This window comes from Parasteatoda tepidariorum, chromosome 10 (assembly GCF_982258835.1).
Source record: "Parasteatoda tepidariorum strain Cologne lab strain chromosome 10, Ptep-v5.0, whole genome shotgun sequence".
Classification (NCBI taxonomy): Eukaryota; Metazoa; Arthropoda; class Arachnida; order Araneae; family Theridiidae; genus Parasteatoda; species Parasteatoda tepidariorum.
Window position 1 is genome coordinate 70,634,016 of NC_141764.1, and position 12,708 is coordinate 70,646,723.

General features: G+C 27.3%; 1 protein-coding gene across 32 annotated transcripts in view; it reads left to right on the plus strand.

The window, feature by feature from the left end:
- The window catches only part of LOC107436243 (uncharacterized), a 336,656-nt gene that overhangs the window by 229,560 nt on the left and 94,388 nt on the right, over window positions 1-12,708 (plus strand). For 2 of the 32 annotated variants that reach the window (XM_087152656.1, XM_087152658.1), the window contains exon 1: window positions 3,245-3,367. The exons of 26 other annotated variants lie outside the window; for them this stretch is intronic. The gene's annotated coding sequence lies outside the window, so the exon portion shown is untranslated. Of the gene's footprint in view, window positions 1-3,214; window positions 3,368-12,708 lie in introns of those variants that run through there. 4 more of the 32 variants (XM_087152660.1, XM_087152659.1, XM_087152662.1 and 1 more) reach the window with 4 other exon arrangements.

Genomic DNA, 12,708 nt, shown 5'->3' on the forward strand with positions numbered 1-12,708 from the left:
AATTTAATATATATTTTTTTTATAATGAATGCTTCTAGTAATGAAACAAACACTTTCAAACTTTATTTTAAAAATATTGATTATTTCGTTTACAAGAAACTATTACTTTAAAGAGTGATAACATTTTTGAATACTCTATTTTTTTTCTAGTAAATAATATGTCTTTGTTAATTTCTAAAAAAATAATCTTTATAAAAAAGCTTACATTATTCTTTTATAGAGAATATTGATTTCATAGAAAATATCACTAAAATAAAACAGGTTATGTTTTCTTACAATAAAAGTTAAATAGAATTAATTCTTCAAAATAGCGTTTCAATAAAACATAGTATTAAAATGTTACGTTATTTTTTGTGATTGGTTCATTAATAAATTATTTTTATTTCTTCACAAACACAATTCTTGTAAAAAAAATTAAAAAATTGAATCTGTTTTATCAAAAAACTAGATCGTTTTATAAAATATAAATTATAGCGCTTAATAAAATATGAAGACAGTGTATTTGTAAAGTGATCCTGACAATAAAAAGGTGTTATTTTATTTTTTATTTTCTCTGCTAAAAGGAATTAATGAGTTATTTTTATTCATAATGGCTAGTCGAGGAGAAGAAGAAAATATCGAATTACACTGCTTAGGTTAATGTAATTTCGTTCTCCCACCACATTTACGCGTAATCCATCGCCAACTCCACCTGCAATCGCCACGTTTACAGTCTACGGTATGTTTTGTCAATACGCTACCCGTAAACGGATAACTCACGTAAGCGAACGATTTTTGGTCCAAAAAGCGTCCGCTTTACCGAGGTTTAACTTATTTTTATTAAAGACCCGCTTTTGGTTTTTTTTAAAAAACCTAGAAATTTGGAAGTTCTGGTTACCCCAGAACCAACCTTTTCTAAATCCAAGCTGAATCATAGAATAATTATGATCAATTGCTAAATTACAAGTTTAGTTGTCTATTATATTATTTAATTGTAAAATGTAAAAAAAAAGTAAAGATAAGTGAACAGTTAATGATACAGAACTTTATTATATAATCGGAGTTTACAAAATACTAATACAGACAGTTATATACCTGGTTTCTAATAAATACACTTCGCTGAAAGAGGAATTCCAAATAGGAAATGTTCACTAAGTTTTGAGATTATAATGTTCTGAATTCACAGAAATAAGAACATAACTTCAATTTGAAAATAATAATTTCATTATAACTTCCATAAATAAATTATTGCATAAATGCACGCATTCAATTATGAAGTAATAACCAATTGTCTGAATAATTCTTAACTAGTTGTCTGAAATGTAATTCCGAATAGTAAATGTTAAAAAAGCTCTGTTAATGAATTCTGAATTCTTATAAATAAAAACATAACTTTAATTCGGAGAAATTAATTTCGTTATATTCATCACTTCAAAATAGTTCGTAATTAAGTGTTCTTGATTGAAAATGGCAATGCTATTTTCGTTTTTTAGAATTCTTCTGTGAAATTCGATAAACAAATTCGATCTGTTATTTAATTCCAGTAACTCATCTGTAACGATTTGAAAAGATAAAAATAAACAATATTGAAGCATTTATCTCATTTTCTTCTTGAATACTTAGTAGTAATCAAGACCTTAATGACCTTCATTTTATCACATGATTTATCCAAAGAGTTAGAGACTACAAGCGTTTTATCAGATCTGCTATTCAATTACCGGTCTGTGTAGGCTTGATGAGTACTCTTCTTTATTCTCGTTTGCTCCAATAATATCAGCCATTAGCTGGAAAGAAACTAATGATCAACTTTTATGTTCCTTTGAATTTTGTTTTTTGAATGGATAAACAACTTACAATAAGAAATTGTATTTATCAATATTAAATGTCTGCATTAAATAAATATTATTCAGATTTTACGTTAATTTGAATAATATCGATTTTCAGTAGGATTCTGAATCAGATTAAGTTTCAAAATGATAAGATATTTTTTTTAATTTTCGTATTGAATAGCCTTAATTGCTGTACAATGTGAAAATAAAATAGTATAGGGGATCCAAGACTTCGAAATTCCTTAGTGGAATTTTCTTCGCTTGTGTTTTGGTGCCATAGTCTCTAAAACAGTTTGATTTCATTATCTTGAATACATGTATTAACGCACGTTTATATTTATCTCATATTTGGCGCATCTTAGCCGCATCTAGTTATCGTTGCATGAAAATTTGCATTGAATATTATCTTATCCTAATAGGTTGAAAAAATCACATGGTTTTCTTACGTGAAGATCCAGATTTTTAAAAAATTATCATTAGCATTGCATTAATACAGAGATATCGTCTGTCTGTAAAACATTTCTTCATACCTAATTTAAAGGTATTTAGTTGTAATATTTATCACTCTTTCTTAATATTCTCTACTATCATTACGCTTTTGATTTTGGTTTTTATTCAAAATTAGACTTAAAATTAAAAGCTGTGTTTTTTTTATTATAAAATAATATAATATATGTGATAGTATAATAAATAAATAATAAATTAATAAATTAATGATAAAATAATAAATTAATGATAAAATAATAAATTAATGATAAAATAATAAATTAATGATAAAATAATAAATTAATGATTAAATAATTAATTAATGATAAAATATTTATATGAATAAGAAAAATGCATACTTCTCGACCTTAAATTTTTTCATACCAATTTTTTTCTGCTTTTTTAATTCAAGTATTGATATTTTTGACTTTTTTCTGCTTTTTTTATAGCATAAATATTAACATTTAGTTGCCCATGATGAAAAAGAACTCCCTCCCCCCCTGCCCCCTAAAAAAAGAAAACTTTTATTCATAAGATAATATTTATTTGTTCGCAAATAGTTTATCAGTTTTTGCCAATTTAAAATATTGAAAGTTTGAATTACACTCTTAATAAGGAGCTGTCAATTTCCCTAATCTTATAATGATATTTTTTTAAAAGTGTATAACGAAAAAAAAATGTTAAAAGCTATCCAAAAAATTCTATTTTTTTATGGGCTACTTAAAATTTACTGTCTCCATTATATTTTAATTCTTTTAAGTGCCACTACAAATGTAAAAAAAATTCCCACTTGAAAATTTCTCCTGTGCTTTCGATAAGAATTAAATTCCCCTTTTTATCTCCCAATGGGGAAAAATACCGTTAAAAAGAGATTTTTTCCCCCCCTTCTGACATGCATTTCTATTGATAAAGAAATTGATGAGAAAGTGTGAATATAGCTTGAATGTAGACTGCTGCTTCAGTTGACTAATGTAGCAGCAATAAATATACGTCAGTATTTCTGCCTTGAGTTTCGCAATTTTGTTGTTTGTTGTCTGAGCAGGTGGTTTCCTCTAAAAATCTCTCTGTCATGGGTATGTATTTTTCACATTTCTGAAAAGGAAAGTGATTGCTTTTTCTGAATATAATAACAGCTTTCCAGACAGGAAAATTTTTGCAATGAAAAATTTAGATTTAGTTTAAATTTACGAATGAAGCAATGTATGTGTTCTTGTACAGGATGCGTTGCTTTATTTATTTTATCAAATAGGTAATTAGGTAGAAGTATTTTTTTTTATTTTATCAAATAGGTTTTTGTAGGTGTGTTGTATTTTCATTCGAAATAAGATTCTATTTATATTGATGCAGGATCGTAACGAGGCATTTTTATAATGAGCATTATTCCAAATTACTAGTAGAACATAAAAAATTTTTTTAATTAAAAGTATTTTTTTAAATTTTTTTATTAATTTAAAAGAAAATGTCTAAAACTCATCGTCGTGGCTTTGCTAACATGATTAGTTCGTCCACTCAGGGCCGGATTAAGCGAACTCGGGGGCCCTAGGCCATTCACTTTTTTGGAGCCCTTAGATTAAATTTTTTTTTCTCGCCTATTTTTTTAATTCCAATATAAAAGTATATATCTTTTCATTTAAGAAAGCATACTTAAAATAAAAATAAATTAAATTTTACTCTATTTTGTTAAATTAGAACTAAAAAAATTATCGTATTTTATTAATATATATTTGAAATTGATTTTTTTTAAATCGTTGCTCTTAATTTTTTTAATTTATTTAAAAAATTGTTTTTAAGGGGCCCCCTAATCATTGGGGCCCCCAGGCCATGGCCTAGTCTGGCCTATGGGTAATCCGGCCCTGTGTCCACTACTCATATTCACTTCGCCGATTCAACTATAAATATAATTAGGTACCCGTAAGCGACGTCACGTGTGGGTTTCGAACCTGATTGGCTGCTGAATCGTGAAATTTTTTATGCCACCATTCAACAGTCAATCCGGCTCGGCACCCACGTATGATGTCACTTACTGGTATCCAATTAAATCTGATCTGAAAATTGATGCTTTATGGTTGTAAACAGAGCTCAATAGCTGTAACGCTAATAAGCTGTCTTATTTATACACAAGCATCTTATTTCAGATGTCTTCACTGTGGGATTCACTGATATTTAATTGTAAACAAATTCTAATAATTAATGAATATTTATTAAAATGCACTAACATTAAAATTATATTACTTAATGCTCATAATTTTGAGACAAATATAGTGATTATAATTGAAATTGTATGAGAAAATTGATTCTCGGCTTTAATTAATATATAGATTTAGTCAATAATATAATAAATTTTGTTAGTTTATAATTAATATAGTAATAAAATGTATTCCATATTGTCGAATCTGTAAGATTAATCTGTATTATGGCTGTGTAAATATATCATAAGTCGTTAATAATAAGCATGATACGTTCTCTGATAAAAATGCATTTAGGTAATTAAAATGATTCGTTTATCTAGATAGTTTAAGGTACTGAAGCTTAACAGATAGTTTTATAGCATAAAGCTGATATTTTAATATAGTATACAAATAAATTAAAATCGGAAAATTCAAACCAAGTGACAAAATACAGATTTTATATAAAATATTGCTACACTGAAAAAATTCCGGAAAAAAATGATGGTAAAAAGTACTGGCACCCTGAGTACCAATACTTTTTACAGTAATTTTAACTGGAACAGTAATACTACAGCATAGTATCACACAGTATTATTTATTGCAAAGTCGCTAATTAAATAAACGGTACTGTAAAAATAACGACACGGTAAAAATGGATTTTACGGATGCTGCGGGTACTTTTTACCATACTTTTTATTCGGAATCTTTTACTGTGTATCTCTAGTTTTCCCGTTAATGCTCAATATTTTCAATGTATTCCTTTTAAAAAATGTGTTAAAAGTATCATTCATAAACATGAATATTTATGATTATGAGAACACTCAGCTCCAATTATAGAATCGTTTGCTCCCAAAAATTGTCTTTTTCTAACTCTCTCGTCTCTTTACTTGAATTTATTGACTACTGTATTATCAGGATTATTTCTTATCAGGCAGCTTACATAGCAGGAAATAAAAGTTCTGAAGGGGGCTACTTCTCACAAAGGCTATATTCTCAGAAATGAGAAGGGAAAGGACTTCTCTTATTCGCCAAGGCAGTCCAGTTTTGCGCTTAATTTCATCTCTTCCAGAAGATCTTTTCTTTGGAATCCATTACCCGATCATGTTTGGGATGTATTTTATTGCCGCTCTATTTATTATTCTTGGCTAGTTAGGGCACATAAGTAGCCATTCAAGAATTCTTTTGGCGATTTTCATTACTTCTTTACTGGTTCATTGTAGGAAAGAGTTTACTTATTGGTATTGTAGTTAATTGTTTTATCTTCCTGGAAATTGCATTTATGTTAACAATTATCGGAAATGTATAGTTCAACAAATATCAGAAAGATATTTTTTGAGTGAATGTTGAAAATCTTCTGAAAATTTTACCTTTTATGAGTCTTATCTTCCCATAAATAATTACTATTCAAGTGTGCTTTTATTTTTTCGTTCATGTCATTTTCTTGAATTTTGAGGCAGACATAGTTTCCAGTATTATCAGGCGGCTTCCAGTATTGATTAAATTTGTGATCTTGTCAACGTTATTTCTAAAGATTTTTTCCCCTTCTGCTTGGCGCAGTACAGCCGCTTCAAACTTGTGTTTCATCTATGCACATAAAAGAGAAAGTCCTTATTAACTCATTCACAGACTCAGCTATTAATAATATTTCACTTCTCGTAAAATTAGAATAAAGCTAAATAAAAAGTGTTTCGTAAGAAGCTAATAAGTGTTTTATTAACGATTTATTTTGTAACCACTAAATTATTTTGAAATTAGTATAATTATTTAAATTGACGGTAAAGCAAAGTAACCCGTTTTTACAAAAATAGTAATCATAAACTTGGACAGGCATTTTTGATGCGATAAACAGAAAAACTAAAGTTTTTTCTTTCAATATTTTGTATTTGTTGGGGGCTTTTTAGGGGGTAATTAGCCGAACAGACAGTAGTGCTAAATAACACTTCCCACAAATTCAAACGATGATTTTTGCTAAGCATAGTCGATTTCAGCTCTTCTGTTTTTAAACCTCAAACTAATAAATTCAAATAAATAAATGTGTACCATAACATTAGAGGAGAAAAACAAACAAATGGCTTACTTTATTTTTTTAATCCCAATTTAGTATTTTCTGAAAATTCTTTTGCATTAAAAATTGTGATAATAATCTTTCACAAGCATTTCTAAGTGTGTTACAGGTTCAATAGTGTTTATTTTTTAAACTTCCCCCTTAGTCGAAAAAATATCTGAATGCCTTAATTTCACTTTATTCTGGAGTAACATTATTTATTAATGGTGTTAAGAAACTTGAAAACTAGCGATTTTTAAAATTATTTGGTACCTTTATTTTTATCTATATTGCTACTTTTTGAAACCTTGATTTATCCTTAAAGAACAAAAAAATATTCAAAAATGGGAGAGAAACTTTAAAAAAAAAAAAAAAAAAAAAAAAAAACTCTCTTAAAAATAAAGTAAAGCATTTTTAAAATCGTTTTCTGATTTTTAATTTGAAACTCTTGCTTTGGAATAAAGTATCATCTGATAAAACTATTTATCAGAATGGACTGTTTAAAATTTATAATTTGTGTAAAATTTGTAATTTGTAATTACTTCAAAATTATGAACAAAATGTCGAGGAAGAATAATACCGCCATGGATAATTATTTTCACTTGAATTTAATTGCTAGTTTTATAATGTTGACTACATTGAACTTGTAAAATCGTTTGATCTAAAGATATTTAAAACACACTTTTACTGTTTTGCAAACTTCTTTCAATATTTTTTGTCGTTTGTTTCTTTTTAATTCGTAATGTCACCTTTTAATCTCTACGTTACCAAGATTGTGCACAAAATTTTGCTTTAAGTGAGGCATTTTTCATTTAATGGTATTTTGTTTGTATTTTTATTAGAATATATGGTTAAAAGCCTCCGATACATTTATATTCCTGCATTCTCTTTATTGATTATAATTTATAACTTTCGTTAGAAATACTTTCTTTGATTTTACAAAAATTTACCATTTGCGAAATAGAATACTTTGACTGTTTCCGACTCCCTGGAGAAATTTTTGATCTTTCGACATTTGAAACTCCCCCGTAAAATCTCTATTTTTAGTTCGTTTTTTTTCCTTCTCAAGTACCTGGGAGATATTTACATTTGAAGTAAGTTGGAATCGATATGAGTATAAATAAATATATCGGTGATTTTTATCTCCGATTGACCGAGGAAGAAAACTCTAAACACAAAATTGGTCTTCTTTTATAAGGGCGATAAAAAGTTCTACGTGGAATTTTATGACTCTTTATTTTGATCGTTTTACTTTTTCCAAAGATGAGAAAAATTTTGCAAATGCTAACGCCTGCGGGATATTTATTCTTTCCAATCCTCATTCCAAATCTAGAGGGAGACTGTCGCACAGGCGTAATATTCGGTTTTGCTTGCTCCGTAAATTCTATATTCGAAATTGCCAACGTACGCATTTCAGTGCATAATATGAAGAGAATTTTACTGTTGTCGGGTTGGAAACATTTGTTTAAGGGAAGCAAATGTTTTGCTTACAAATGGTAGATTATGTTGAATAGATATGCGACCTTGGAAAACTTGTTTAGTTTTGATTTTTTACGTATTCTGTGCATGTAAATTCATTTTAGTCAAAATAAATGCTCCTTTGGTTTCTTTGTGGAAATTAGATTTCTTATTTTATGTGCTTAACATTAAATGTTAATAGTTTTTTAACTTTTTTTCTTATTCAGCCAGAGTAAAACTTTATACTTATATGTGTGATGTTTACTAAGTATTGCCATTTGTTAATGTGGTTCAAATCAATATCTCGATATATTTTCAGAAAATCTATATATGTTTGACTTATCGAAATATTTATATATTTTGATAGTTCAATGCTAAAAAAATTGTCCAATCTTTAAACGATGTTATTTTTTGCCCTATTTAACATTCTAAAATATTTTTATTTTTCATTATCTTAAAAATTAACGAGTCAAAAATATCGTCATTGTACGTTCTATCGAGACATGTTTTCGATTGTCTAATATAAAAATGTTGTACAATGCGCATAAAAGGAAAAGAAAAAAGAAACTGACTATCCTGAATAACTTTTGATTTAATTTGGATTTTAACGTTCTATACATCAATCCTAATGGTTCGAAGGGGTGATTTCAACTAGGCTAAAGTTAGTGCAGACGATATGTTAAGTTACGAAATCAGACAAAAAAACGACTATCGACTTTTTTTTCGACTATTGTTAAATAAAATAATAAAAAATAATAATTATTAAATTTATTTTTTGCGCTGAATTTTCTTAGTACCAACAAATTTTATAATTGCGTGCTAATTGTTTTAATTCGCTGAAGAAGTGCTCGGGACATTACAAAATACGCAAAAAATAAAATTAACATTAAGGGGTCCAAACTTTGAATCGGTTTCCAGACTAAAACTATGGGGACCATATTTCCCAGATTGCAACTATACCCTCTATATTTTGAAGACCAGAATCCATACGAATCCATTGGAAAAAGGTATGTTTATGCAAAAAAAGTACGTTTTTGTGTCCTATTTCGCAACTTAAAAAATATCGTATGCACTTATTAATTAGTATATAGTTCACCCTCTCGTACCATTAAGATAGTCATGAAGAAACATCAAGTTATTCTTGTTTTTTTTTAAATATTTGTATAATTTTAAAATAATGTTATTTAAAGAAAAATATATTTTAAAAGTTTAAAGAAATGTGTTTTCTTAAACTTTTTTATTAATCATAAAGTTTAACAGAGTAATTATAAAAATATAGCAATAGATTTACAGAATAAATTTCACTGCAGTATTATTGTAGATAGTCTAATGTTTGCAAAATATTTATTCAACGAGTATGCTGAATAATTCAACACCAAAATATTGGCTCATTATTGCTAAAAGAACAAAGTTTATCAATATCGAAAAATTAAAGTCCCAACGTCAGAATTAAAGAACATTCCGACTAAGGACTTTAAAAGTTGTTTCTGTACCTTTTAATATCCAAGATAATTTAATTCTGTATATTAATAAATTAATTCTGGATATTAATAACCACACTTTAGGTTATATATTCTAGCATGTGTAACTTTTTATTTTAATTTGTTTTTGTGTGTACAGTGCGGAAAAAAAGTGTAACACAAATGAACATAACGTAACGGCCAAAATCGATCGAGGTTTGTGAGAAATCAAACGAAGCGTACAACTTTCTTAAAGTTTGATATCTCTGGGACGATTCGATTCGCCGGAATTATGTTTTTTACCATATAAAATTAATCCTTAAAAATGGTGCATAACTCCAGTTCAAAATTTGTTGAGTGTTATTAAATAAAATAATTATTAAAAATTGTTTCTTACGTAGAATTATTTTTGGACACACGACTTTTATAATTGCGGACAGTAGTTAAAGGGTAAACATTAATTATTTAATTGTAATTCCATAAAAATTTTCGAGACATAGCAATTAACAGCCCCCCCCCCCAAAAAAAAAAAAATTACTCTAAGGGGTCTGAACTTCGAACCACTTTTCTGACCAAACTATTGAGGCCATATATCGAGATTAGCTTCCCCCGTCCCCATATTTTGAGGGACAGAAATCCAAATCCGTTGAAGAAAAATATGCATCTTTTTCTTGCTAATTTCGTAACTTAAAATGTCGTCTGCACTAATTAATAAGCATATTTGAGGTCACCCCCGTGAATCATTAAGAATGAGTCCTAGTACCTGAATATAAGATTATTAAATAAATTCAGTGTTTCCGATTTTTTTTTCTTTTGCGAACTGTACAAGTTTTTGTTTTAAAAGAATGATTGATTTATTACTAATACTTCGTCATTTATTAATTATGTAAAAATAAAGATAAGCAAGCAATATTTTAAATTTATTTTTCCCTTATTGTAGCATTTCCTTCAATTTATAAGTATTCATCAACAGGAATAATTTTCACATGCGTTAAATCTCAAAGCACTGGATCAAAATTTAATTTAATTCATTTTACGAATAAAACAGCATGCTCTAAAAAAATATGAGTCTCTCTCTCCATATTTATGTCTATCTCGAAGTTTTATATCCGTAAACAATTTTTTAATAATATCAAGTGGTCTTACGACACAGTCGTATAAGTATATTTTATCCTGTATCTGTTTTTCTCGGAATCCTCTTTTTTCGATTGAATATTGAAATATAAACTTGCCATAAATATCGTTGACTTAGTTGTTCTTTTCTGTTTTCATAAGATGTAAAACATAAACTTTTCTGAGATGGAGAGATTGAATATAACTTTTTGTCAGTTCGGTTTGGTTGAATAATTTATTTGTTTAAAATTATAGAAAATAATTCCAAGAAAAATACAATTTATAAATGTTAAATTACATTTATCGTAAAAATTTTAAGCACTTAAGGCAGAGTTTTCTTATTAAAAAAAATGGACAATTGAGGAAACTTCTGATTTAAACTTACATTCTCCTTATGATACAGATAATAAGAATAATGTAAGTTTTTTTTGTTATAAGTACAGATAATGAACTGTCAAAAATACAAAATTTTCGTGCAGAATACGCAACCTTGTTTTCGTGTTTTTTTTTCAGGGAATTTAAGTAAACACTAGCCTTACCAAAACGAGATTTTCCAATCCAGTGGCTTTTAACGACCCACTCTTCTGTGAGGCATTTTCTTAAATTAAAAAAAAAAAACTTGATTCTTTACTTTTTTTAGTTCATGTAACAAATTTTAAAAGAAATAAGTTTACATTGTAATTGTAGCCAATTACAGCCAAGAGAAAAACGTTCGAAAAATAGTGCGAGTCGTTATAGGCTGGGTTCCCACTCAATTTCAGAAAAAAAAAATTTCCATGATTTCTTCAGATATATCAGGTAAATTTCAATTAAAATCTATACCATATTTTATATATACCATGCAATTTTTCATCAGGAAACTTAATTTTTATTTTATTTGTAATTTCAAATATTAGAATTTGAATTAGAAAAACCATTTATTAGAATTAAAGTAGAAACATGGAAAAGTTTCACTAAAAAGTGGAATTTTATAAAATAATTGTAATAGATGTGTTAGAATTATTTCACTCTAATCTCAATAACTGATTACTGTTACTCACAATTCTAATACTGGTTATTTTCTAGATTTTTGTAAAAAAAACATGCAATTTTGCCTGATTATTCCCTGATTTTTAGAGTTAAAATAAAATTCCCTGACAATTCCAGGTTTTGAGAAATCTAGGCCCAAATCTCGACATGATATGTGAAGTCAAGTAAGAAGTGAGATATTTTGATAACAAATTATGAGTTGAACTTAGCTAAACAATGTTTAATTTTGGCTATTTTCTTGTGCATTTTTTCTTTAAGCTTTTGCTTTCTAATAGATTAGTTTGAGAGATAGTAAGATTGAGAATAGATAGCAGCACGAAATTTCCAGCTTCATATCACTTGAAATCGTTAGAAATGATTTTGTCGAAAATCTAAGAAATTATTGATTTTACGTTAATTTAATTACCAACATTAATTTGTTTCTAATTGTCCATTTCGATATCTGGTTTTGTTCACAATTACAAGTACGAATTATGTTTCTAAAAGTTCAAAAAAATGTTTGGGAAACTAGGTATCTTAAAAAGTTGATATTTAAAAAAGCTGAAATATTTTTCTTTAAATTTAAAGCTCGGCTCTTTTTTATATTCGCTGTGGTGAATTATAAATCTCAAATTCTGCGAATCCTAAAATCAAAATTTTTTATTCATAAATGTAATTTTTGTTTTTCTAAACTAATTATCTGTTTTTTTATTATGTATTGTTTGTTGAAGTTTTGTATATTTCAAATACTGCAGCTACAAGGGACTTTGCCTCGGCCAAAAAATTCTATTTTCTTGACTTTCATCACGTTGCATAATTCATAATATAACGATGCTCAAATTTGAATTTTACGTGCTATGAATAATTTTAGTTTTCATTTCCTTTTTTATCGTTTTAGCACGAAGTATAAAATTATTATATCCTATAAAATCGAGAAAATTTCACAAAAATATTGTATTTTGTATCTCGTAATTTTGTCAAATCTTTAGAAAAAAGCAAAAATATGAAGGTAATTTTTTATTTTAGTTCATTTTTTAAATTAATAAATCTTTAAATTTTTTTTCTAATTTTTTCTTAATTTTTGACATCATTATGTTAATTGTTTGATTTGTTTTTTTTTTAAATTTAATTTCTTTACTACACTTATTAGTTTTTACATACTG